The sequence below is a fragment of the Tenrec ecaudatus genome, chromosome 1 (genome assembly GCF_050624435.1).
Source record: "Tenrec ecaudatus isolate mTenEca1 chromosome 1, mTenEca1.hap1, whole genome shotgun sequence".
Taxonomy (NCBI): Eukaryota; Metazoa; Chordata; class Mammalia; order Afrosoricida; family Tenrecidae; genus Tenrec; species Tenrec ecaudatus.
In genome coordinates, this window is record NC_134530.1 from 100838433 (window position 1) to 100850886 (window position 12454).

Sequence of the window (12454 nt, forward strand, 5' to 3'; positions counted from 1 at the left end):
CAGCTCATCCAGATGAAATACATAAGTCCAATATTAGCCCGTATGTCTGATTCTAGTCTATAAATTCCACTTCAGACATATGCAACACATGCAATACAGAGCAGTGGGTAGGAAATCTGTGGCTCCTATGGAGGTGGAAGCATCTCAGCACTCGTATGGGTTTCCATGTGGCTCCTCCACCTCCAGGGCTCTGGCTCCATCAGCATAGCTCCATTTGGCTTGTCAACAGGAATGTGTAGCAGAGAGAGCACGTCTGTGAGTTATTTATTACTTTAGTGCCTCAAAATGAGGTCATCAAGCTGTCACCTGATTGACAGATTAAACTCCACCCCTTCATTTTTAATAGTCTCAAGTTGACACCAGATTATGTAATACCACACCATGGTATTTTCAATTGTCTTATATACATGTGAAAGTTGAACAATGAATAAGGAAGACCTTATAATCATTGATGCATTTGATGATGGTGCTGGTGAATAATATTGAAAGTACCATGGAGTGCCAGAAGAACAGGTAGAGTCAAGTATGCTCTTTGAACATGTTATCAGAGTGACCAATCCCTAGATAAGCTTATCATGCTTGCTGAAGGTCATCAAAAAAGAAGTGGAGAGGGATTTATACTTAGTTTACAATGGTCTTAAATATAACTAATTTCTCTATCAATATGTAAGTAATCAATGAGTTATTGTGCCTTGTTCATGTTGTACTTGGAATAACTATATTTCTTTTAATGACAGCAATAATGAGTATGTACCATGTGGTTATGCAATGAACTGCTAAATTTTAAGGTTATCAGTTTCAGACCACCAGCAGCTCCGTGGTAGAAAAATGATACTTTCTACTTCCACAAAGAGTTACAGCCTTAGAAACCCACAAGGATTATTCTACCACATCCTACAGGCTCACATGAGTCAGGACTCACTTGGTGGCAATGAGTTTGCAATAGAGATTTTTGTTGCTGGTACTAGTGAGTTGGCTATGATTAATACCTATCTCATGCATAATGCAACAAAGTAGTGCCATGTTCCATGACATTCTAATAATTGCGTGCATTGTTGCAGAGACTGTTTTTGATCCATCTTGTGGAGGATTTACCTTATTTTCATTGACCCTCAACATTATCAGGGATGATATCTTTTTTCAGAGACTGCTTCTTATGATACCTTGTCCAAATAACTGAGATAAAGTCTTACCATCTTCTTTTCTAAGAAGCATTCAAGCTATACCCTTTCCAGGACACATTAATTTACATTTCAAAAATGTCATGGAACCTCTAATATGTTTCACCAACATCATAATTCAAATGCATCAATGCACTTCAATCATTCTTATTCATTGTTCACTTTTCATATACATATGAAGTGATTGAAAATATCACTGGGTCAAAGGCAAATTAAAATGGCATTACATTTTAACTCTTAAAATATCCTTAGCAGTAAATTAGCCGAATGATTTATGTGTATGCGTATATATTTCCATAGACATTGATTATAGATCCAAATAAAATGGAATCTCTGACAACCTTTACATTTTCTCCATTTATCATGGTGATATAATTGGATCTCGCTTAGATTGTTAATGGATGTTCCTTAAATCTCGTTGCAGAGTTCTTCATTTAGTTCAGCTTTTATGATTAGTTTTTGAGCATGCATATTGAGTAAATGTGGTGAAAAGATACACCCGTGACACAAACTTTTACTTATATTAACCTATACCGTATCTTCTTGTTCTGTTCATATGACATACATACAGATGTCACATGACTATAATTACATGATCTTGAATTATTACTGTTCTCAAAATTATCCATGATTTAAGGCCCCTATAGTTGAATGCATTTGAATTGTAAGTGAAATGTAAATAACCATCTTTCTCATTCTTTACTTTCATCAAAGATCCATCTGATGTTAACAATTATATCCCTTATTACACATTTTCTTCTGAAGTTTACTGACATTAAAATATCAATATTTTTGTATCCTTCTCACTTCTCCACCCCCCTTTTTGGGGCATACCTTGTATTAGCTTACATATGTATCCTATATTAAAATCTTAGCTTTGCTTATGTAAAAAGAGGAAAGTGTAGCTTATTAAAATCAATTATGTAGAATATCTATATATTCCTACTCGCCAACCTATGTCTGGCTTTACTCCAAATTAAATTTCCTTCAGTAAACATTTTCTGAGTGTTTACTGAATGAGTTTTCTGAATTGAGCTTGTATGTCTGGAAGTTCTTTGTTGATATATTACTAAACTCTTTTGGAATTATCTTCAGCAAAATTTTAATCATGTGTGATATTAGTAATGTTTTTTGATAATCTCTGAATTCTCTTATAACATCTTTCTTTAGAATAAGGATGAATTTGGATTTCTTCCAGCCTGTTTCCAACTTCTAGCTGACTTAGACATTTCTTAGCATAGGCAAATGAAACTTCAATCATAGCATCAATTGTTAAGACAGCTTAATTGGTATTATCTCATATCCTGGGGCCTGGTATTTCACTAATTCTTTTAGTGCAGCTTGAAATTCTTCCTTCAATATCATTTATTATTTTCATAAGCTACCTCTTGAAATGGGATACTTATTTTTGCTACAGTATAAAATAGTATACTTAATAATTTATATTCATTACCTTATTGAGCATTCATAAAAACTTTTCGATGAAAGTGCTATTTCTCTCTTGTTTTAAAGAACAAAAACAACTCCTAGAGATTTTAAGTGCATGTATGTGTAAGGAAACATAAACTCTAATTTGTAGGCATACATGGCAAATATATACATTGAAAATTCGCCAACATAATATGTAAACTCAAGTTTGGGAACAATTATGTGGATGGCCCAGGCTGTGTTTCATTCTGCTGTGCATAGTGTAGCTATGGATTGGAATTGATTCAATGACAACTAACAACAATAACAGCAATTCTAATACTATGAATATGTAAATGAAATATGCATAATATCATTCTAATCTCCCTCCTCTTTTGACCTTCTTTATTTTACTTTATGTATTATACCAAATTTGTTAGCTTTGTTTCTATAAAGAAAAGGAAAGTGGGGCATGCAAGAATCAATTATGTTGAACATCTACAGATTCAGATTCCTCAATCGATTTTTTGGCTTTATTTCAAATTAAATTCCATTCAGTAGACATTGAGAATGATTCTTTACTGAAGACAGGTGTGGTACACTTTGACATAATGGGAAAAGAAAATGCAATGGCAATCTGCTGAGAAGATTTTAGGTATTTTTACATTTTTCCTGTATTTTTAAGACTGTGATATTATAGCTTTATTATTTGTGGCTGAATACCATATATTTGGGGATTTGTGTTTTTTCTTTCAAGTTTTATGACTATTTTTCTTTCCCAGAAGATATTAGATTAGTTGCAAGAAAAAATATTTAGAAATATCAGTTATGATTCAATGTAAACACAAGAAGCATGCAGACTGAAATTTATCACAAAATAGACATTTTAGTAAGCAAACATAAGATAAGATCAATGTGCTGATTCTGATTATCTGTCAAAAATATTACGGCCTAAAATATAGTAACACAATTTTGAAGGTTTTTTTCTCCATTGTATAGCAAATGTTTATATCATCATACAATGTTATGGTGGAAAGATCATAAGCATTATATTCTGAATTAAATTTTTTTTCCTATTTGCTCTGTGACGTTGGTCTCAATTCTAAATTCTTTTAGTTTTTTTAAGCTCCTTTTTAAGCTCTTGGTGCTACATCTCTAAAGTGAAGATATGTTACACTTTATATGATTGACATATGTATTAAAAGATAAATAATTTAAAATGCTGAGCATAATGATAGACACATAGCTAATTTTCACTTTTCACATTTGTTTCCCATCATCCAAATCATTCTCAACTTTGAAAACAACTGTCCATGAAACTTTCAAATAAGACGCCAAACCCACTGTCCTTCCATTGATTCTGATGGAGAATGACCCATGAAACCAAGTGGAACTTCTCCAGAGAGCTGCCTTTGGCTGCAAATCACTATGGAAGCAGACTGCCTCAGATTTCATCCATGGAGCAGCTAGTCAATGAAGATCACTGATTTGTCAGTTAGAAGCCAAACCCATAGCTCACGGCACCACCAGGGCTTCTTTTAATAATAAACTAATTCAAACAACATCACTCTTCCTGATCTATTTTGTAATTTAAAGTCTGTGCCTAATATTTCAAATTATGTTATTGAAGAATTATTTAGGACCTCTCTCACGTGCAGTGCACTTTTAGCATTACAGAGATTGCATAATCCTCAGGAGCAGAAGTACTTGCCTAAGGTTTATTGGATGTATGATTTCTGACAACTTACTTAACTTCAGTTTATGCATTATAATACTGCTCCATGAGGTCTTGGTGTTAATACTAATTGTGATTACATTATTGAATTCCTCAAGCAAAGAAGCCTCTTGAGTAAATACTCTACATTTGATCATTTCTTTCCTATTTCCCTTAGATCGCTTGGTAATTTGCTCCTAGGAGACAACAGCCAGGTCTCATTTACCATGGGACCATTTAATAAATTAACTCCATGCAGTTACCAGAGCTACTCTTTGTATCGAAACCAGCTTTTGACGAGATAGGTTCTGCAAACAAATCAACAGGGCCTTGATAATATGTAGCGCCGATTCATCAGAGGTCGCTGTGTGCCTGAGCCTCTGCATTTCTGAACTCCTAAGAAGATGGTAATGCTGCTTCTCCCAGACAACACTTGGAATAGCAATCATCTAATGCATTATCCCACGAACCCTAGAGGCACAGAGGTTAAGCAAGGTCAGCAGTTGCCATAAAGAGATAGAGCCTCAAAAATTCATAGATCAGTTCTACCCTGCCCGGTGGAGTTGCCATGAACAGAATTGGCTCAATTGCAGTGAGTCAGAATGTGCACTGCATTACTCAGAAGTATGCTCTGGATGAGTCAGTGCCTTGATAATGATAGACGATAAATAGGAACAAATCTGAAACCGAGTTGAACTAAAAGTAAGCAAATAATTTATCTCCTACATATTCATTTTAATGTGTTTTTTGAAAGTTCCAATAACTTTGTTGTTGTTCCAAATTTTCTAATAATTTTACACACATTTATTTCCATTTTGGGATGTAATAATCCATTCCTTGTTTAACTATACTTTTCAACAACTTTTGAACTCTTTTTAACTTTCTGGGTCGCTCCCCTGGGTCCATTCACAAGATTTAGTCAAATGAGAACCTGTCCTAACCTGAAGTCCACAGAAAAACTAAGCTTAGTGACATCTTATGCGAAAATACCCTATTGGGGAGTAGGCTCTCAGTAAGAATAAGGGAAAAGGACAGATCCATTCATGAAAAGTGGGAGTACATAAATGAAGTGTGCCACAGTGACAACAAAAATATTTTAATGGGAAAAAAACCTTTATATTTTATTTCCATACTATTAGTTGCAGAGTTGAATTGATAGAAATAAGGTGATTTATTTACTTAGCTAATACGGTGTTTTATTAGATTAGTCTATGAGTTTTTAGATAACAGTGATTCTACTGGCATTATATGTAAGGACAGACCGCATTTTAAGGAGGGCAAAACTTCTACTAAAAATAAACTCCCCAAACTCAAAACAGAAACATTAACTAAGCATGTATAGGCATTCAATGTAGTGACTTAGAGCACCCAGGAGCAGGCAACAATGGGCTCAAGAAGAGGAACAACTGTAAGTATGGAGATGAGTTTCCTTCTGTGGTGTGTAGGTCTCAGTGGGGGGAACAGCTGTGGTGACCCCAAACAATAGCAAAAAGAGCCCTCAACACAGAGTGCTAGAACACTGGTGGCATATTTTGCCATATGTTTGGTCATAGTGTTATTGGTTGTCCTCAACTTGGTTCTGACTAATTGTGACCCTATGTTGGACAGAATTAAACACTGCCAATCTCGTACCATCCTCACAATTGTTTTGTTTGAGCCAAATGGTGCAACCACTGTATCAACCGATCGAATTGAGAGTCGCCCTTTTCCCCTGACCTTTTACTTTACCACGGACCATGTCCTTCCCCAGGCCCTGATTTCTCTTGATAACACTTCTAGAGTACCTGAGATGAAGTCGTTCCATCCCCCCTTCTAAAGAGTGCTTTGTTTGTACTTTATTCCAACACAGATCTGCTCTCTTGGCGGATCATGATATATTTAATATTCTTCTCAAGCACTATAATTCGAATGTATCGATTCTTCTCTGGTCTTTATTTGTTGTCCAGGTTGCCCATGTATATGAGGTAGTTTGAAAGCTCATGACATAGTTCGGTTATACCATAGTTCTTTTAGAGACAACCTTAATCTTTTATATGTTAAATAGGTCTTTCTTGGCAGATTATCTCCATGCCACATACCCTTTGATTTTTCTGATTACTGATTTCTTGAGTGTTTATTGTCAATCCAAGCAAAATGAAAGCCTTTGCCACTTCATTTTTTCTCTCTCTTTGTCATGCTATTGCCCATTGGTCCAATTGTGAGGATTTGAGGCTTCTTTATATTGAGTTGTAACCCACAGTAAAAGGTGTTACCCATCTACGGGCTTTGATCTTCATCATCATTTGCTTCCAGTCCATCTCATTATCAGCAAACAAGTCTGTATCATTTTATATCATAGGTTGTTGATGAGCCCTTCTCCAATGCTGATGCCATGTTCATTTCATATAGTCTAGACTCTCAGATTATCTTCAGAGCAGACAGATTGGAGGTGCATGGTAAAGTAATGCAGCCCTAGTGCCCATACTTCCGGGTTTGAAACATTGACTGTGATGCACAATGCTTGCTGCCCCAAGACTATATAATCCCGTTGGAGAATACAATCACTCTCTTTCTTATACCTGATTCTGGAAAGGTGAGCACACTGCACACTTTGTCTCTCTTCATTTTCCCTCACATGCACACCCACTCCTCCGGACTCTCTCAGTGAAGAGGCTGAGGCTAGACCTCACGGCTAAGCTCTTTTACTTCATCATTTCTTCCATTTGACTTCTCAAGAGGACTATAAGCTTCCAAAAGAACAAACAAATCTGTCTTGGAGGAGGGAAAGCCAGAGCACTCCTTAGAAGGAAGGACGGTGAGCTACGCTATGAACATGTTACCAGGAGAGATTGGTCCCTGGAAAAAGACATCATCGTGCTTGGTTTACATGGGGTCCTTATGAGTCAGAGCCTACTTGAGAGCACACATCAACAACATGCTCAAGAGGTAGCTTGAAAGTCTGCTTTAGGGCTCTGCTTTCTGCAAAGATGAGGTCATTTCATGACTCATCTGGTCTTCAGTCATTAGTGTTCAAGGAATCAAGCAAGGTGGTTTCTAAAATCTTCAGGGATTTATTAAAGCTACATACCTTGGCTTTCCTGGAATTGTTTTAATTGTTTTCAACTTCTTCTTGTGCTTGCTCATGAGCCATTGATGGTCTCTTTAGCACTCATCCTTGACCTTGTTGTGAATGTTGATGCTGCTCTTCTTCACTATCACTTTCCACAGAATTAGTAGATTTGATTTTTGTGTATTTCATGTGATGATTTCCATATATAAATAGTTGCTCTCTTTGCTGTTGAAAATGGCATTTACAATGAACAATTAGTTGGTTTTATAAAATTCATTCACGTAATTTCTGTCTGTTTCTGTCCACAGGGAAATATTTTCCAATCTTCTTTGTTTCCAACTCTCACATTCTAATAATCAGTAATGACCAATACAAATTGATTGCATGTTTAGCCAATTTCAAGTGGCAGAAATTGTTTTAAAATTTTCAATTTTTATGTTCAGCATTATTGATTGCAATATAAACATGAGTAATGGTCGTACTACCTGATATTCCTTGTAGGTATATGAATATTATCCTATCACTAACAGTGTTGTACTTCAAGATAGAGCTTCAAATGTTCTTTCTGACAGCATGGACACGACATTATCCGTCTTCAAATAATTATTATTAGCATAGTTTATTCAATTAAAAATGTCCAATACCAGTTTATTTCTTCACACTAAAGTCTATTTATTTTTCTTTATGCATTCCATTTCAGTTGTGATGACTTTCATTCAGCTTTAATAAAATTCATGTATTTTACATTCCTATTGTGAATGAATCTTTGCTTTGAGTCATGCCATATCAGAAAATGAAAATGCCCAAACCTTTATCCCATCCATTTCATTCAGAATGGCTCCAATTTGACGAAGAAATTCCTCTCCAGTGGCCTTTGAGTGCCCTCCCACCTGAGCGGCTCCTCCTCTAGCGCTGTAACAGACAATGTTCCATTGTCATCTATAAGGTTACCAGGGGCCAATGTATTTTTGAAGTAGATCAACACACCCTTCTTCCTTGTCTTTCTTAGTTCTTAGCCAACTCATGTCTGTTTGTTTGTGAACTGTGGTGACTTCATGTTCTTATGATGCTCGAGGATATATCACTAGTATTTCAAGTACCCTAAAGGTCCCCAATGGCAAACAATGTAAACAGCATTTCCTGACTAAGAGGGACTATGGAATATCTATCTATATGTATAAATGCAAATACATGGGTGAAGGGACACATAGTAATTGATGACACAATAACTAAACATTTTTTAATAAGTTTAGTCTCATGGGGCAATTCAGTCAATTGACATAACACAATTCACATACATCCAAAATCTTAATCTTTCACCTAGTGAAGTATACATTTTAAAATCTGCAATTCCATTCTTTGAAACATTTTTCTTTTCTTTTTCTTTTTTTTAATAAATACTTTTATTGGGGGATCTAACATCTCTTATCACAATTGATACATTCATCTAGTGTGTCAAGCACATTTACACATATGCTACCATCATCATTTTCAAAGAATTCTCTTCCTACTTGAGTCCCTAATATCAGCTCTCCATTTCTTCCCCCCACCCTCCCTCACAAACCCTTGATAAATTATAGATTATTATTTCCATATCTTACATTGTCCTCTGTCACCCTTCATCTGCTTTTCCGTTGTTCGTCCCCCTAGGATGGGGTTCTAGGCTTATCCTTGTGATCAACTCCCCTTCTTTCTCCCACCCTCCCCTAATCCTTCTGGTATCTCTACTCTCATTGTTGGCCCTGAGGTGGGAACTTATGTGTTTTGGGCTCTTATCAGTAGCCGTGTGCATGCTCTGGTCTAATCAGATTTGTAAGGTAGAATTGAGGTCATAATAGTTGGGGAAAGAAAGCACCAAGACCTAAAATATGTGCTCCACTCTCTCTTCTGCCCCCTTCATTTGCTCCCATATGCTCTGATCAGATACATGCCTCTCCCTCAGCCACAGCTTCAGTGCTGTCCTCTAAAGTAAATTCTTCTGGGTCAGGGACAGGTGTCCATGTAGTTGGGATTGGGTCTGGCTCCTCAGACCTCTCCACTGGTTCGGTACTCCATGTTGGCATGTTGCATTCACATCTTGGAACATATACCCTCCCACCAAGCCTTGAGAACGATATTCCCACTCATAGCCAATCCACACAGAAGACCATATGGCCGGCCACACTATGAGACATGACATCCCTCACTGACCCATAGCCCTACAAGGGGACAATACTATAGACACAGTGTCGTAATTGTGCCCAATCTGATCCCAAGACACAGAGGCAAAACACTAAGGGAATGCAACAGAACAGCAAGTGAAACAGAGCAATGGAGTACTCAGGGAATACAAAAAATAGACTTCTGGGCCAGGGCTTGGCACCCCATCAGAATGGAGAAGAAAATGCTTCTAAAAGCTAACACACAGTCCTTGAACTAACTACAAGCTTTTCTTTTTTGTTGTTGTTGTGTTTTGTATTGTTTTTTGTCATTGGTTTTTTGTTGTTGTTGCTTTGTTTTGTTTTCATTTGTTGCTTTGTTTTGCTCTGTCTTGTTTTGTGCATGTTATTATCTCCGCAGGTCTCTCTGAATAAGATAGGCTGGATGAACAATCTGGAGGAGAAAACAAAAGGACTGATGGTTCCGGGGGGTGGGGGGGACATGGGAGAGGGGCAAGTGGGGGGAAAGGAAGTGGTGTTAAACCTAGGGACAAGGGAACAACAAGTGATCCAAATTGGCGGTGAGGCCTAGTAGAGTGTGATCAAGGGTAATGTGATCAAGGGTAAATGTTACCTAGTAGAGTGTGATCAAGGGTAATGTTACCAAAAGGGTAACATTACCAAGGGTAATGTTACCTAGTAGAGTGTGATCAAGGGTAATGTTTCCAATTACTGAAACCCAAATAATGGCTGATCATGATAGTGGGACAAGAGGAAAGTAAAAGGAAATAGAGGAAAGAGCTGGGAGGCAAAGGGAATTTATAGAGGTCTAAATAAAGGCATATACATATGTACATATATTTATATATGTGGATGGGGAAATAGATCTATGTGCACATATTTATAGGTTTAGTATTAAGGTAGCAGATGGACATTAGGCCTCCACTAAAGTACTTACTCCTTCAATGCAAGAACACTTTGTTCTATTAAACTGGCATTCCATGATGTTCACCTTCCCAACACAATCTCTGAAGACAAAGCGGGTGCATAAGCAAATGTGGTGAAGAAAGCTGATGGTGCCTACCTATCAAGATATAGCATCTAGGGTCTTAAATACTTGAAGATAAACAAGTTACCATCTATCTCAGAAGCAACAAAGCCCACATGGAAGAAGCACACCAGCCTGTGTGATCAAAGGTGTAGAAGGGATCAGGTATCAGGCATCAAAGAACAAAAAATCATATTATTGTGTGCTCACCTCCCCGATACGATCACTGAGCACAAATGGGTACATAAGCAAATGTGGTGAAGAAAGCTGATGGTTCCCAGCTATCACAAGATATAGCATCTATCTTAGAGGCTTGAAAGTAAACAAGCGGCCACCTAGCTCAGAAGCTACAAAGCCCACACGGAAGAAGCACACCAGCCTGTGTGATCACAAGGTGTCGAAGGGATCAGGTATCAGGCATCAAAGAACAAAAAATCATGTCATTGTGAATGAGGGGGAGTGTGGAGTGGAGACCCAAAGCCCATTTGTAGGCAACTGAACAGCCCCTTAAAAAATATCGCAGGGAGGAGATGCCAGGCTGCAGTGTAGCAACAATGAAACATCCAAATTTCCTCTAGTTTCTAAATGCTTCCTCACCCCTCTCTCCCTCCCCCCACTATCATGATCCCAATTCTACCTTACAAACCTTGCTAGAGGAGAGGATGTACACTGGTACAGATAGGAAGTGGAAGCACAGGGAATCCAAGGCAGATGATCCCTTCAGGACCAGTGCTGAGAGTGGCGATTCCGGAAGGGAGGAGGAAGGGTGGGGTGGAAATGGAGAGCCAATTACAGGGAACTACATATAACCTCCTCTCTGGGGTATGGACAACAGAAAAGTGGGTGAAGGGAGATGTTGGGCAGTGTAAGATATGACAAAACAATAATAATTTATAAATTATCAAAGGTTCATAAGGGGAGGGAGCAGGGAAAGAGGGGGGAAAATGAGGAGCCGATGACAAAGGCTTAAGTGGAGAGTAAATGCTTTGAGAATGATGATGGCAACAAAGGTACAAATGTCCTTTACACAATTGATATATGTATGGATTATTATAAGAATTGTATGAACCCCTAATAAAATGATTTTTAAAAAAAGAAAGAAAAGAAAGTTGGAAGGACGGTAACCGGAAACCCATGGAGGAAGTGGGATAAATAATGTTACATTGTGATGACAATCAATGACATGAGGCAAAATTCATATGAATTGTTGAATGGGAAGTTGATTTGCATTGTAAACATTCACCAAATAAAAATTTTAATTATAAAAAAAGAACTAGAAGAAAGCTGTGTTCTTCATCGGTACTATACTGTACCCTGACTGGCTCATCTTTTCCCTGTGACCCCTTTGTGAGGGGATGTCCAATTTTCTACAGATGGGCATTGGGTCTCCACTTCATGCTCCTCCCAGCCCCACCATTCACATTGAGTGTGATTTTGTTCTGGATCTTAGATGCCTGATCTGGATCCCATTGACATCTCATGATCACACAGGCTGGTGTACTTCTTCCATGTGGGCTTTGTTGCTTCTTCTGAGCTTGATGGCCGATGTTTATCTTCAAGCCTTTAAGACCCCAGGTGCTATATCCTTTGATAGCTGGGCACCATTAGCTTTCTTCACCACACTTGCTTATGTGCAACTGTGTCTTCAGTGATCATGTCGGGAAGGTGAGCATCACAGAATGCTGGACTGTTAGAACAAAGTGTTCTTGTGCTAAGGGAGTACTTGAGCTGAGGCCCAATGTCCATCTTCAACCCTAATTTTTAACATATAAATATGAACACATAGTTCCATTCCCCTCTCATTTTATATATAGATACATATATAAACATACATACATATATGTTCATGCCTGTATTTAGGCCTCTATAAATGTCCTTTGCCTTTTGGTTCTTTCCTCTATTTCCTATTACTTTCCT